This window comes from Rhynchophorus ferrugineus, unplaced genomic scaffold (genome assembly GCF_030347505.1).
Source record: "Rhynchophorus ferrugineus isolate W39M unplaced genomic scaffold, kcgeb_rfMv2 rfM11, whole genome shotgun sequence".
Classification (NCBI taxonomy): domain Eukaryota; kingdom Metazoa; phylum Arthropoda; class Insecta; order Coleoptera; family Curculionidae; genus Rhynchophorus; species Rhynchophorus ferrugineus.
Window position 1 is genome coordinate 12,917,419 of NW_027472590.1, and position 15,919 is coordinate 12,933,337.

The 15,919-nt window shown below is 30.1% G+C and overlaps 1 protein-coding gene and 1 non-coding gene across 3 annotated transcripts in view; one reads left to right on the plus strand and one right to left on the minus strand.

Annotated features, from left to right (window-relative positions):
- The window catches only part of LOC143204746 (cholecystokinin receptor), a 271,733-nt gene that overhangs the window by 113,705 nt on the left and 142,109 nt on the right, over positions 1-15,919 (minus strand). The gene's annotated exons all lie outside the window — the stretch shown is intronic.
- On the plus strand, positions 10,221-10,336 carry TRNAL-CAA (transfer RNA leucine (anticodon CAA)). Its single transcript has 2 exons — positions 10,221-10,258; positions 10,292-10,336. It is a non-coding gene; the product is annotated as a tRNA-Leu (tRNA).

Below are 15,919 nucleotides of genomic sequence, written 5' to 3' on the forward strand. Positions count from 1 at the left end.
AGCCAAACTGAACTAAACCTCAGAGTTGCTGCGGCAACATTGCAACGTTTCGACATCATAAATATCATCATAAAACTTTGAATAATATATATATATATATATATATATATATATATATATATATATATATATATATATATATATATATATATATATATATATGGATTAATATGGATTAACCATAAAAGTTAATTATAATAATGAATTATAATTGATATATATATATATATATATATATATATATATATATATATATATATATATATATGGATTAATGTGGATTAACCATAAAAGTTAATTATAATAATGAATTATAATTGATATATATATATATATATATATATATATATATATATATAAATATATATATATATATATATAAATATATATATATATATATATATATATATAGGGATTAATGTGGATTAACCATAAAAATTAATTATAATTGGAGGGTGTTTTGTTTTTCTAAGTTGAGGTACGTTTATTCAAATTACTAATCATTTAAAATATCAAATATTTATTTTTTAATTCGAGTAATTGATCTCTTTAAGAAAGAAGCTACCCATACTTCCATATACTTTTTTTCTTGGATCAATTATTTGATAGTTGAAACTTCACTAAAATAATAGCTCCCGAATGCAAACCTTTTAAGAGATTATTAACCAAAAGGACAAAGTTCAATACACTAGGAATGTTGGTGCAAAGCGATCCAGGAATTAAATAGTGCTTAAATTTGTTACCCAAGTAAGAACAAATTTGTTAAATCACCTTGAGGGGGTTAACTTCATTAAAGAAAAAAATATATATAATTATCAGAATAAATTTATTGGCTTAAGGCTACTTAATAAAGTAAAATCAAGGAATTTATTTTGCATCCTTCGGCTAGAATGTTTGAAAAATCTTTAAAGCGCTTATAAGTTAATTTTTTTCATCTCGTTTGCCTTTAGGAAGTTGTCAGGAGGATTAATTCCAACAGGTTATGTAGTACCAGGAGTTGAAAAATTGCAATTTCACTTTATACCGTCAATTTCATATGTTCCTATATGAACAGACGAAGCAAATCAATATCACATGCCCCAGAATTTTTTTTTATTATAGTGTCAATAATTCTTTGAGCTATATTTTCATTTTATCTCACAATATGGCATCTTTAAAAAAATATAAATTTAAAACCTTTTAATTGTACACTAATTAATGATCTTCCAGATAAAATGTTAAAAATAATATGCACTATATACTCTTAGATAAAAGAGATATGCAGAATTTTAACAGAGAGCAACTCAAAATTTGCTTTCAGTATAAGAAGACAAAAATCCAGATCTCTACTAGATCCTATTAAATTGAGGGCCCTGAACAAATATGAAAAAGGGAAATAATAGAGGAGATAATTTTTATATGTTCCAAAGTTATATAGATATATTTATTTTTATGTTATATTTATATTTTATACATAATTTGCAGTTTTATAGAATATATTTATTTTATTCATTGAATTTTATTTAATGAATTTATTTCAGAAATAAAATTGTTTTTATTTAAATTTTATTGGTCAATTAAACATGACGTCAGGTCAGTCACGTGCCAAATTTTATTTGAGAGCCAATCAAATGTCTTCACAGCAAAATATTTTCCTTAGAGGTGCCTAGAATGGAGATTTAATTTGACTAATCAAATTACTTGACTGGCCGATATAACCTCATCTGGATATTCGGCAAGGCAAAACTATTCTCCAGAGCTCATTATTGAGTTGTCACTCTATTACTCAATTATTTTATTGTATATCATCAATTTATTAACCTGTTTGATAATATAAAATTAAATTTATTGTAATTTTCTTTCTTTCTACATTTCGTTACAAAACTAACAAAGTAACGTCCATATTCGGTGTTATTCAAGAGTTGTAATACTTCGATATTGACATAGGAGTGGAGACTTTTCTCATGTCTTGTGAATCTCTCATTTTCCTCTATGGGAATGGACACAAGGAGCAACTTCCTTATAACCAATATATTTCATGCAATTTAAATTGGGTTATTTTTTGTTCTTCTCAATATACTCCTTTCAACGAAGTTTTTAACTTTATTACCTACATCGGATATATCTTAGAAATAATAATATAATTTGTCATTGGAACATTTATTATAAAATAATGACAAAAGCAAATTAACAATGATATCTAATCAGTGAGTTACACACTAAGAAAAATGATTCGCCTCCTACTGACCTTACGGATTTCTTCAGGCTCGTCAGTTAATAAGACAACGACAAACAATATCTATCGAGAGCATCCTTGCTTTTTACACCGCCAATTATATGTTGCAATGTCCTCGCATTGGAAAACCATCAAGTTTGTTTATTTATACCCCTCTGATATGGATTGAAAGTATTGTTCATAAAATCGCGTCAAATTAATCTCAAATGAAACTTTTTAGATTGTTTTTGAGTAAATTGCAACCATAAGAAAATTAAAAATAAACAAAAAACTGACATTTATTCTATATGAAGGTACATACGTCCATAAAATAAAAACAAGCTTCGGTGTATTTTTCATGATGGTGTTTGTGCAGTTGTGGGCGAAATGCCAAAAATAGTACGTATTATTCCATAAATTATTATTTTCAATAATGGAAATAATACAGTACGTAGATACTAAGCGAAATAAATAATTCCGTCTGAACAAAAAGCTAGTATTCGGGCAAATCATCGTTTGTCGAGTCCACTACTTTTTAAATAAAAATTGTATAAAATATTGACTAATTACTTATGGCGAATTACGACAATATGGAAACTAGTAAAGAAAAAAAACAATTAATCTTAAATATACTAAGAAGTTTCAATAGCCTCGTTGATAAAATACAGCTGCAATATTTTAAAATTATAATTATAGATACATAGTAGTAGTTTAATTTGTAAGAAATACACCTATTATGTAAACATAAAAATAGATAAAAAAAATTATGGAAAATATCCAAATAAAACATAGCAAAAAAGAATTTTGTGAGTTATACAGAAACCCTGATCTTCAATAACATGCTACATTCATATAGTACATTATAGAGTTTGTCACCGTAACTTGGATGGTTAGGGACTAACTTATAATGTATAACTATGTAACTACTCATAAAACACGGTGGTAATTCTTAATTAGTAGTAATAAGTAACAAATCCCATATTATTCATTGAAGTTACACATTGGTAGACGCGAGTGGTTTTTGGTCCAGTCTGTTGAGGAAACAACAACAAGAATAAAAATTTATTTTACCATCACAACAGTATCACTACACGAACACGATCCTTCCACCAACATGGTGAAGAGAACATCACAATCACTAACTTGATCAAGTAAATAACTCTTGGGCAACATCTTGTAACTGGTATAACAAGGTAAGCACTCCCTCCAACGGTTTCCTCCTAATCATCACCGTAAACTCAGCCATCAACTAAGTATTACAACTAAATTACCATTAGCACCAACAACCATAACCAATAACCATTCGTCAAACTTGGTGGTGAAACGATTAGTCTTTTGTCAGTGCTGCAACAACATTATTAAACTGTTAAATGGTTTAGTAGTGACGCATGTCGAATTGAACATCCTGGAATAACTGTCTACAAAATACCCAGAAATATAATCCTAGATGTTAAACACGGGCGAGGTTCTAGCAGCATCAACTATGAAATGGTAACGATTATCTGTCAACCCCGAGAGTTTTATCTGGGATGTTATTGAAGGGTACTTTCGATCATTCAGTAACCGACCATTGTTTGATTTAGACGTGCCACCATCGACTACCCAAGCCTCGTCTACAGGTAAACTCACCGCCGATACCTTTTACTATTTGGTTTTTCTTAATATTTTATATCGTTAATAAATAACGGCCACAAAACGTAAACACCACTGTTTCATTTCGTTTCACCTCCATTCACCGCGCCATATACCCTAACGTTTAAAAGTTTGGAAGGTGGAATCTATATATTAAGAAAATATGTGAAGAACTCTCGCTGAAGTTCAAAAAAACATTCTGGTTAATAGGTAGATAATAAGCCCTACCGGTATATCATGCTTATACTTTACCAACAAGTCTGGAAACTAATGTGGACTTATGATGTTCAACTTTGGAGTTGTATCAGCCAAAGCAATAGAAATAGTTTACAAAAATTATAAAAAAAGGTACTGCGAGGTACCTTCTCGTTGAGCGAAGACATAAAAAGTTAAACTCTGTGCACATTACTCAGTCAAATAGTTAAGCCCAAAATATCTATCATAGTATAAGTATATTATATATTTAAAACCGTAGAAAATTAGAATAAAAAACAAATAGATTGTTAGCGTTAATTTACTAAATGGTTATTATAAATAATTTGTTTATTATTGTATTAATTTTTCTCCCCTTATTCACTCTTTCTTTTAAAGTGATCATTTAACCTACCACGTCAAATTTTAAATTTAAGAGAAAAAAGTATTAAATTTAAGAAAACAAAATAGAAATGCAATGGACCATATAAAAGTAAACAAGATATACATATATTATTGCATTTACGAAATACAATACTATATCACAATTGAATTCGAAACAAAAATGTATGTACGTGAATATAATTTTAAGGACTGTATATATGTCATGTAATGTTCCTTGCTACAACTGAATTCGCGTCACGAAGGAATAATATGTAGGAGTCCTGTTCATAAAATATTTTAAAGTAAAATGCTGCTTAGTGCTAAAAATACCATTTTTATTATTAAAAATGGATGTATTTTAAAACTATAAATTAGTATAGCAAAAAACGTATTAAATACAGGAGAGGGACAAAATAATATGAAAACCTGATATATACGCAATCCTTATATGCAGGTCTAGCGATTGTAGTGATACGTGCAGATGTTTGATGATACCTTGGCATGATATCAAAACTTGTAGAGTGAACAATACATACGCACAATATAACATAACAAAAGATGCACTATATTGCATGGTATTAATGTTATTTTCTCTATGTGCTGTACATATTAGACCTATATATTAGTTTTAAAGGATTTACAACAGATGGCGCGTAAAACAGATGGTACATTTGCAACCAATTTCATGTTGAATCCTCACGGAGAGGTTCCACTTTTCATTATGTGTCATTTCCACGAAGTGTGAATAAAAACCTCATTCAACTCATTTATTCTATTCACATTTTTACTACAATTTGAAGAAAAGTACGGTTGAAAGTTATTGAATATAGAGTGAAACTTGCATGCTGGACATCAGCTTGCATCGACATCATTTTAATGCATTTTATCATTTTAAAGTTATGATGAATTAAATACTATAAATAAATGAAGATATAGTGAATATTTGAAATCTTATTTATATATTTATATTATTAATTTTATTAATAAATAATAATGTATATTTACAGATAGAGAATTAATCAATATAGCTCAGGTTTAAGTGGCCAATAGAAGAAATGAGTCACATAGTCTGAAAGAAAGTGACGAAATATCAACTTTTCCTCTTATAAATAGTAGAAGCCCCTTTCAGTATAAACCAGCAGTAATCTGCTAACAGTTTGGTATTCCATCTTCCTGGATAACGCTCTTCTATCTGTTTTATATCCTGGTGAAAGCGTTCACCTTATTCGTCACTTACCATTCCAAGAGATTAAGGGGCAACATTGACAACATTTTTCATTGGGTGGAAGAATCATATTTTCATGTGGGATAAGGGGTTCATATTAATGGTTTGATTTACCACAAACGACGTCAATTCATTTTGGCCAATCTTTAACTTCGTAGTAGTTTTTGGTGTCCCTACTGCCTCACAAACAGAAAAACAATAATATTTCGTGAAACCTCCCTGTAGTACAAGCAATATGTTAACAACTTTTAAATCAGCACAAGCTTTCCAGTTGTAATCTTCGTATTGGATTAAGTCTAAAATGAGTTGCATGTTTTCATAGGTGCTTTTTAAATAACTGAATATGCTATATGTATGGAAATATATCGTCTTCCATTGTGGAGTAATATAAATTTAAGCATAAATAGTATTCAACTGTTACTTAAGGAAATAGTTAAAACTAACGTTAAAAATATTTTAACGGGTTGCTGTAATTTAATTCCAACACCCACTATAAAATCTTGTTTGCGAAAGCTCTTTTGAGATACCGAATGCACTTCCAACACTAATTGAGACATCTGAATTTATTTCCAATTAGGCCCTTGAAAAGGTTTGCTTGCTTAAGGAAAAAAAAGGCTGAAATAAAATTTTATCGATACCGAGTTTCGATACGTTAAGAGAAGGAAAAGTACGAATAAGAATAGGTTCCTTCGACGGCAAATTAGTTCTCTTCTGTCGAGTTCAATTTCCCACTTTTATTTAATTGTTTTTTGCGTCATGCATTATTCATAGTTATTGGTATTAAAGATCCACCCGCTTATAAATCATTCAATAGACGGTAATTCGCATTATAATCATGTGCGATTTAATCTGATACGGGCGCTTTTACGATGTCGTGTTGAACAGTGGTGATATATGACATTTTCCACTTTTAGTAACACAAAAATAGTAAAACTTTTGAACATAATAATATATGTAGCGAAATAATCTTAATCCAATCCCTATCCTGATCCTTTTTGCAAGACACTATTATCAATTTTTTCTTCTAAGTTAATAATTTTTAAAAAATTATTTCATTGTTTCTAATGATATTTTTATTTATACACTCTTTTTGTAATATTATACATTACAACAATTACTTTTTATAATGTGATTTTTTACGTCATTTTTTTCTATCGATCGCTTTTGTTCCATCAAAAGACCATTATAACGGACGTTCAAATCTCAGATGGTGCTGGCGACATAGAATAATAGAGAGAAAAGTCAATAAAAGAAGACTCAATAAGTGTTTCTGGAGGAGTTTCGCTGCCTCCATTTGCAGTTATTTCTGAATATATTATAATCAAATTCAATACAAAATATATATAAAATATTAACTTTTCTACAATTTAGTATGACCTTTTGACTAATGTTCATATTAGTGAATCTAATGTAAAAGTTAATAGGCACTAACAGTCAGCAATGGTCAAATTAGCTGTGAATCAATGAAAACTCAAAAAACACAATATATAGGTATGCTACCAGTGAATACATGGCTTATATACAATGAGGTAAATAATATTGAGACCATTCCTCTCCTAAATTTTGTTTTTCTTGAATAAAAATACTCGGAGGGCAGGGTAAGTAAAGCTACTTCAGCTTTTTCCAATAATTTTGGTCTCTTCATCTCATGAAGAATGACAGAGGCATTGCCAAAGCAAGTTTGGGAACAAAACCTCTAAATTTTGGTGTCAAATACAAAACCACCTTGCAGTGATTGCTTTGTACCACATAATACAAAATAATTTTTTAAATTTTATTTTAAAACTGTTTTTGGTTACAGATTAAATTACGATTAAATCTGATTTACCTATAACTGTTATCTTTGTCAGATTTACAGGACCGACTGATTCAGCAACCAGGGTAATTATTTTAAAAGTTTTATATCATATTATTTTTTCTTAGCATATTATACCATAATTAATTATCACCTGAAATGGTGGTTTCGTTATCAGTGGCTCTATGAACTTGCTTCAACTTTTGTTGAAATTATGTCATCAACAAATAATCTGTATGGCTTACTCATTTCAGTCATGATGGTAGACAGCTCAAAACCTTCGTGTAACTTATCTTAAGATAGACAATTCTTGGACATTACTTGGACTACTTCCTTCTAATATGTTATAAACATTTGGCCATTCTCCTTAATAACAATTCGATTCTTAAACGATTCGAACAATTTACCAAAGCAAATGTAATCTATAAAAATCAGTAGCATTAATTTTTTTGCAATGAATATAGTATTCCCACTATAGTGTCCAATAGTGTCCAATAATGTATTAGAAACTTTATTAGTTTAATAGACCAAAGCTTGGATCTAATCCAACAAGCTCACTATGATTATTTTAACATCTTATTTCAATACTTTTGTGTCTTTTGCATACTGTATATGAAGAATTTCATCTATGCTAGATTATAAGTCTATATAAGGTTGTTTTATAATTATTTTATACATACAATTTTACGTACGGTGTGTTCTCAGTCTACATAGTTAATTCATCATTCTAATTAGCGTTTTGGAAAAAGTGTTAGCTATAAATAACAACGAAAATAATAATATATCAGCTAGATTACGTTTTCCTTAAAAATTTGGGAACTCAAAAAAGCAAATTATTATGCAGACAAAGTTAACATATGCTATAATAAACATCATGAAATAAGCTTATGTATATAGTATTAAAACGCAACGTTTCTATTTTGCATATTTGCAGATGGTATTCGTGTATTAACCGTACAATTTAAAAGCACTTAAGAGCTTCTGTAATCTCAAACTTTCCGGCATTTTAATATTTCTTCTGTTTTAGGAAAACAACCCAGGATTTTGTAAAGTTTTTAACAAAAATAGCATTTGCGGTAAACTACCGATCAAGAAAAAGAAAAGCGTACGTTCTCAGGCTTCGTATTTTTCAGAATATTAATTATCATTTAAAACTTATTTACTAATACAGTGCTTTAATAATTTAAAATCAAATTAGAATAGTCCTTTATTGTTTTTTTGTCAACTATTGATAATGCTTAAGTAATTTATGCTAAGCATATTTCTGTGACACTAATTATGATATATTGTTTTGAATTATTTTATACCTAAATTACTATAATGGCAACAACGCCATTATAGCCGTAAATAAAAATCATCATGAAGAAATAATAAATTTTAAAGCTCTAATAAACAAAATTAACAGTTATATCAAGGAATGGCGCGTCACAATGAATTTGTCAACGCCAATATCATGAATAAAATAAATAAAAAATCTAACATATATAAGACAACAGAACTGGATATTAAAGTTGGAAAAAGTATAGACTATATGAAACACAAATTGATTCATAAGTACCAAACACGTGGAAGAAAACGCGTTTGTTTTTGTTCAAAATTGACTTTAATTTCAACGTAATCGTTATCAAGAGCCACACAATCATTCCAGCGTCGCTCTAACATTACAATACCACTTTTATAAAACAATTTATATTTTGCCTTAAAATAGGCCTATCACTAGTTGCTGTCCACTCAGAAGACGATCGTTTTTATTCTGGAGTGAAGTTTATGGATCCATGTTTAACCCATTGTCACATATCCACTCAAAATTCCAGTTTGTTACGTTTAAACATGACCAAACATTGCTCCGAATCATCAACTCGTTCTTGTTTTTGGTCAATGGTGATCAAACGCAACATTCACTTTGAGCAGAGCTTTCTCATAGTGAAATGGTCAAACAATATAAAATCAACACGTAATATTTTTACGATTCTTTACGATGTTAGCTAACTCACGCAACTTCACTTTTTGGTCATTTTAAACGATTTTGTGGATTTTTTGTGTTATTTTGTGGTTTCACCACCTTATTTGGACATCCACTGCATTCTGCATCATCGGTCTATCTACGACCACGTTCGACGTCAGCAAACCAATTGTTTATTGTTTCTGAAGGAGCGCAGTCCTATATGATATGTCAATATTTCGATCTGCAAACGATATCCTTATGAGAGTAGTGAATGATGGAATTGGCAGAATGTTTTCCTTAGATTCTTCTGGAGTAACTGGAAAAACGTTTTTGATAACAGTGGTTTTGGCAACGATTGGGTAGCAAAATGGAATTGAAGTTGCTCTTGCTTCATCACGTATTGCAGCTACGTTGTTAGAGGACGGTCCTACAATTCTTATTATGTCAGTTTGACTTACTAAACATCGATATTAAATTAAAGTTCGAATATGTGTAACTGTATTGAACAAAGAATTCACTCAACAAATTCAATACTGGATAAAAGTTCAAATTGAATGGACTCTGCAATAACAAATTAAATAATACAATTTAAATCGATATAGCTATTAAACATGTCCCAAACTGTCACTATAAAACGCGGAAGGTTTCAATACTCGTTGAGTTTTTTTTTTAATTTTTATGCAATACCCTCAATTTTTTTACCGTAAGAATATTTTATTATAAAAATGTAAAAATGGTAAATTCAGCAAAATCGTTCTCAAAGAGTGACTGTCACCATGAAGAATATATAACAGTTATTAAACACAGTAATTAAAGTTTCTGACTGATGCCAATTTGAAAAACTGTTTTAAACGTCAGGATGGCCGAGCGGTCTAAGGCGCCAGACTCAAGGTTTCCTTGCCTGTACTGTAGGCTGAATGAGCGTTCTGGTCCTCTCTGAGGGCGTGGGTTCGAATCCCACTCCTGACAAAAAATTTTTAAATTTTTTTTAATAGTTTTACGCGCGCCTAATCTGGAGATATTTGTTGAATAATGTATCCTAATGTAAAGTAGATTCAGTCAATCAAAAGTTCAAGAATAGCGTGGTGCTTTTAACCTCAATATGTATTTGTTTTTGTTTTGTAGTTTTATATTTGGAATTTTAATTGTAATTAGACATTTGTACTAATTCATCTTAGTTTTGCTTGATATATCCTGTTATCACTTCTTTTATTCACTTTTCACTTTCAATTTCTATAGCCAGATACGTAAATCCATTTACATGTTATATATTTACATCCTCATTTTGAATATTTAATACTTCTGGTTCTCGCATCTCCATGGCTTTCGATTTGCTTTTATTCGTTATTAGTGTACTCTTCTATGTAATACTTTATATCATACCTGTTTGAAATGTAGTTTATGTTTTATAGATAGAAGGTAGATATATGTTTTGACAGTTCTTTCTTAGTTTTCTTCATCCTTTTATACTCTATATGTAATCCTGTTTTATCTATTTAACATCTCTTTATTATTTCCATTAATATTGCAATCAGGGTGGGGTATTCTCAGCCTTATCTAATCCTACTTGGGTTTCGAAGGTTTTTGATTTCATTTTGTCGGCAATAACGTGGTATTTTCCTCCACATTATTTCAATTATTCTTAGAAATTTATTACTGACATTTTTTCATTCTAATATAAACGACAGTATTTCTCTATTCCAACTCAATGAAAGGTCGATATATCTGTTTTTGGGGTAAAACCTTTTTCGCTATTTGTCTTATATTAAATATATTGTATACTTCACTCCCTTCGAAATCTACTCTGCGATTTTGTTAGCGACTAGTTTACTTCTAATTTTAGACGATTTTCTATTATTTTCTCGTATTATGACTATGAGTACATCTAAGAAAAAGAAAACATGTTATAATTATAGCACTTCGGATTTCCGAATATTTTGAGAAAAAGCTATGCAGAATATTAGCAATTCCGCCAACGGAGTATACTTTCTAATTCTCCAATCCCCTGTTGAAATATTGACATAAAAAAATTCGGTTAAATTAAGTTCGGATTTTGTTTGATAAAAAAGTTGTTACTTTATTTTATGATTAACAACTTTTTCAATTAAAATAATTAATGGACAGTCAGGTCGAAGAAAAAAGACTATGTATCTGTCACCATTAGAAAGTTACTTTATAGGTTAGTGGTACTAATATTTTATTTCGATTGGTTTACCCAATACCGGGTGTCAAGAAGTTTTAATAATCTGGTAAATGTTGGGTGTATAATAAAAAAATTAACTAAATTTAAACCTTATTTCCTCCCGAGTTATTGGATTCCATTTGCTCAAAATGTAACGGTTATTACACGAGTATATTATTTTGCTATTATATAGGGTATTTATAGACCATTCAAGTTTATTTGTATATGCATCATCAACATGTTTAACGTATTGCCTGCGTTATACGTGTAAATTATTTTTTCTGAAACATCTTGGGGTATCCTTGATGAGACAATCTCGAGTAAATACGAACGATAGATGAGATTTATCAATTAAGAAACTTGGACTTTCGTTTTTGGATACCGAATGATGTAAATGACTGATATAACTATAGAACTCTTGGAGTTTACACAACGCGTGGAACCATAGAACATTGGGTTCGACTATTCAGTTTCAAGAGATTTTTACAAATTTTGCACTATGAATCTTACCAAAATCCTTGAGAAATGGATTTGACAGCGATATTGGATTAAACATTATTTTCTTTTGTCACCGTTACAATTAAAATAATTGAAGTATAATAAGCAATGTTTTCATATTTCTATCAATGCAGTATCGTAACAATTTTAAACAATGATATAAATTAAACTGAATGTAATATAAGTTTAAAAATACGTCTCTGAAGATTTATTACTATTTCTTTCTATTTTCTAATTATTTTAACATATTATAAATCACGTTTTATAATTTATTATTAACTTGAGCTATCAATTATTTGAAAACAAGAAATATCACAAAAGTTAAGGAATTCACGTTCACATTCAATTTTAATGGATTTTTTGGTTAATATTGTGGTTGAGAGCTTCTTCACGGTACTAACATCTCCTAGATATTCCCTACTCCGTATCATACTAAGGTATAGTTGTTTCTGTACTAAGTTAGGTAAGTAAGAGATGCTGAATCATAAATCAGATGAATGCTGGTTTATATAGAGAACAGTAGTAATCTCCTTTAGACCTGATTATAGATTTGTAAATCTTTAACATCATTGATCAATGAATTATTAGTTTCCTGTTACATCGGGACCTAATAATTAATTAGGATCCTTAACTATCTTCGATATAAGCTCTTCTATGTATTTTTGGAAGCAACATACTGGTCCGCTCGTAGGCCCAGAGTCTTAATAGATGTAAATTTCTAAAGTCCCGACGGAAGTGACCATTGGGTAAAGGTATCAAAATGAAGATAGCATCCAGCGTTAATTTTCGAGGACGAGTTAGGAAAGAAACTTTAATATTTGGACATATAATACATAAATATATAAATGGGCATATAATATATAAATTGTAATAATATTAAGTAATGTGGGACTGAGATAATGGTCTGGGGATGTCAAATTTACAATACATATAACAAATTTGCCTCCAGTTCACATCATATCTAGATAATATAATAGTTTTGTCTATAAATCTATGCATCGAGCCCGGATATAACTAATTGAGAAGGTAGAATGGCTCAAATAACATTACTGTTATTCAGATAATGCATAAAGGGCTTTTGTGTGCTAAACTGATATCTAATTGATTTACTACAAAATTGGCAATTCTGCTATTTGATATTGGTTCAGTTTTTTTCTAGTTTGTTGTTTTGATACAAATTCATGGCTTTCATGAAATTGTTCTAATATTAAATAGTATATATAGCCTTTGTAATAAAAGAGCCAATGCACATCATAGATGACATCGAATATACAGCCAAACTCAGTGTGCAATAACTTAAAATTCGTTGTAAACTCCGAGTTGATGTTTTCTTTCCATTTTACTAATTGGCATTACTCTAGTTAAGAAGATGCAGAATGCTGCCTGATGAGTCGGAGCCTGTAACCCAATTAGTCTATAAAATTCGATACTAGTACTGTGACTAAATGTTTTCAACAAATGAAAAACATACATATGCAGCGGCCGAAGAATCAAAATCATCTTGATCTTAGAGCTATTCCAAACCAAATTTATAAAAAAACAAAATATATGAAATGTTTTAAAATAATGAATCGTCTTTTCGACATAAACATAATTTACTACAATTATTTTAGAAACAGCTGCTAGCCTGCACAGCATCCATAGAAAACTTAGGGCCGGCTCTTTGTGGGATGAAAGTAATTCCTTCATATACTCTTAGGAAACATATGATTTAAATGGTGTCGAAGATAAACCACGAAGAGGTCTAATGGCACTTTAACATATTACTTGTAAAATTATACCATTTTAAATTTTTAAAAACATGGATAACCTTAAAATGGAACCTTGGACCAATATTGGCAAAACGCTAATAAAGTGTGTAAAGATAACAAAAGCTGATGGACAATGGTAAAAGTTAGAATAACGTTTTAGTAGGTTTTGTTAATCATAATATTATATAATTATTCATTGCAGATATATTATTGTTCACGATAGAAACAGGTATGGCTTTATTTTTGTAGCTAAGTTAGTATTTGGACCTCGGTAAGCATATATTAAATATTTGTGTTTTATGTAATTTACTTTTATTGGAAACAATCCTGAAAAAAATACAATAATACCTTTGGTTTGGATAATAGATATGTGAACAAGGATTCGATAGATTAACAACTTGGTACTTGATTTGAAAAATGATTCTGATAGTGAAAGTGGCAGTGAATGATTATTTTTGTTGTGGCCCAGTATTGTCAATTACCAACACAAAGAGGGAAGCAACTAAAGATAAGTATATAACTGATATAGGGTAACTGTAGAAATTTCTTGGATATATAACAGGTCAATTTAAAAGTCCCCGGCCTATCATAGTAAAGATATATTTTTGGCAAAATTGGTTTTTTTATATTCAAAATAATTCCCTTTAAGGGTGATGCACTGATTATAGCGACCATCTAACTTTCCGATAGCATTTTTGTAGTACGATTTGTCCTTTACTTCAAAATAGGTCTCAGTTCCGGCTATTACCTCTTCATTCGACGAACATGTCTTCCCAGTGAACATTCTTTTAAGATATGAGAACAGAAAATAGCCCCTGGAGGCCAGATCTGGAGAATGCGGTGGATGAGGAAGCAATTCAAAGCTAAATTCATGGATGTTTGCCATCGTTTTCACTGACTTGTGACACGGCGCATTGTCTTAGTGAAGCAGCACTTTCTTTTTTTTTAAATGCGGCCGTTTTTTGGCGATTTCCTCTTTCAAACTGTTAAAAAAAAACTTGAAACTGAAAATTATTCGATGCCCAACCCAAAATATAGACGCTATAACCTTGCTAGTCGATTGTTCTGTTTTCTCACGCTTTGGAGCGGGTTTATCGTGTTCAGAAATAATGGAGCCATGTTTCATCTTGAAATACTGCTCCGAATTGTCGTTGTTTTTGGTCAAATGTGAGTTCGAGCGGCACCCACTTTGAACAGAACTTTCTCATACCTAAATATTCGTGAATGATATAATGTACACGTTCAGTCGATACCTTTAGAGTGTCTGGCTATTTCATTCAATTTCAATTTACGGTCATTCAAAATAGCTTTGCGCATTTGTTTAATGTTTTCGTCGGTAACAGCCTCTTTTGGGCGTCAACTGCGTTCGCCAAGACGGGGAATTGAATTGACCTGTTAACTGTTAATTAGGAGGATTAAACCAAAACTTAAATTTGATATGGCAACGTTGAGTTCTATATATCGATGACGTGCACTGGCTGTTTTATCGGAAATATGGTATTACTATAATTTATTGGATCATGTTCATTTCGCAGTGATTTGTGACTACATATGATAGATAAAGTTTTTGCAAGATTTAGAACAGGAAACTTTGCTTGTGTAAAGTAATTCAAAAGATGAATTAATCGGTTTATTAAATAAAAAAGGAAGGAGCTGAATTTAAACTTTAGATATTCCACAACCAAATGCACAAACCCTTTATCGTTAAAATTCGTGCTGTGAAATTAAATTTTAAAACAAGAGATCCTGGGAATTGAATTCCATCACAATGGGTAACATTTAATTATCTAAAATCCATTTAACCGAATCCAGTTGCAGCAGTGTCCTGTTCGTAATAGTATCGGACTATTGGGAATAGAGTTTTACTTGTTGATTAAACGTGTTCTTAACATTGTATAAATAACTCTAATAATATTTACAGCAAACGCGATTGAGTTAGGCAATATAGGAAATCAATTATATATACCAAATCATCTTCACTTTGACAGATAGATTTCTATATATTTAAATGAAAATTTTATATAAATTCTAAAATTCTAAAAGCAAATTTTTATTTCCCTTATATAACGTATTTCTATTTACGTTATACTACAATAATCTGATGTACGAATTACGAATAAG